The sequence below is a fragment of the Trachymyrmex cornetzi genome, unplaced genomic scaffold (genome assembly GCF_001594075.2).
Source record: "Trachymyrmex cornetzi isolate Tcor2-1 unplaced genomic scaffold, Tcor1.1 scaffold760, whole genome shotgun sequence".
NCBI lineage: Eukaryota > Metazoa > Arthropoda > Insecta > Hymenoptera > Formicidae > Trachymyrmex > Trachymyrmex cornetzi.
Window position 1 is genome coordinate 13,039 of NW_017300093.1, and position 715 is coordinate 13,753.

Below are 715 nucleotides of genomic sequence, written 5' to 3' on the forward strand. Positions count from 1 at the left end.
TTTTTTTTTATTCTATAAATTATTCTATGTATATATTTTATATCATCATTGTAAAATTATTCCAATAATAAAAAAATAGCACGCTCATCGTTTCTATACATGCATAATAAAAATCACAAGAAACTCGTTACTTAATTATTAATTATTAATAGGAATACATTATTAATATACTAAAATTTAGTTTATAGAACAGGTAAAATATTCCTAATGGTAAAAATTTCGCTGAAATTATTCCATGTTTTGGAATACTTTTCAACAAAATTTCAGTATTTCAGAAAAATTTCAGTTTCGTTTCAATGATTTTTAGCTGAAAAATCAATTTTCAGAGAAATTTCAGCAAAAATTTCAAAGACATTTCAGCAAAAATTTTAAAGGAATTTCAATTCAATTTCAGCGATTTTTCATACGTTAGCTGAAAAATTCATTTTTAGCAAATTTTCAGTAATTTTGCTAAAATATTCCATAACATGGAATAATTTCAGTGAAATTTTTTCTTTAGGGATCTGAACTAATATTTATTAGTGTGTGTGTGGCTATAATAACATAACACATTTTCTTATAATTATCCTAAATCCTAGTTAAATAAAATACTATCAGTAGTAACGTTACAAAATAAGTCCGAATTACCTCAAGAGGCTCCTGTTTCGATGTATCATTCGTCATGACAGTACTCAGCGATGAGATGCTGGTACGAGAATTACTGCGGCTAACGGTG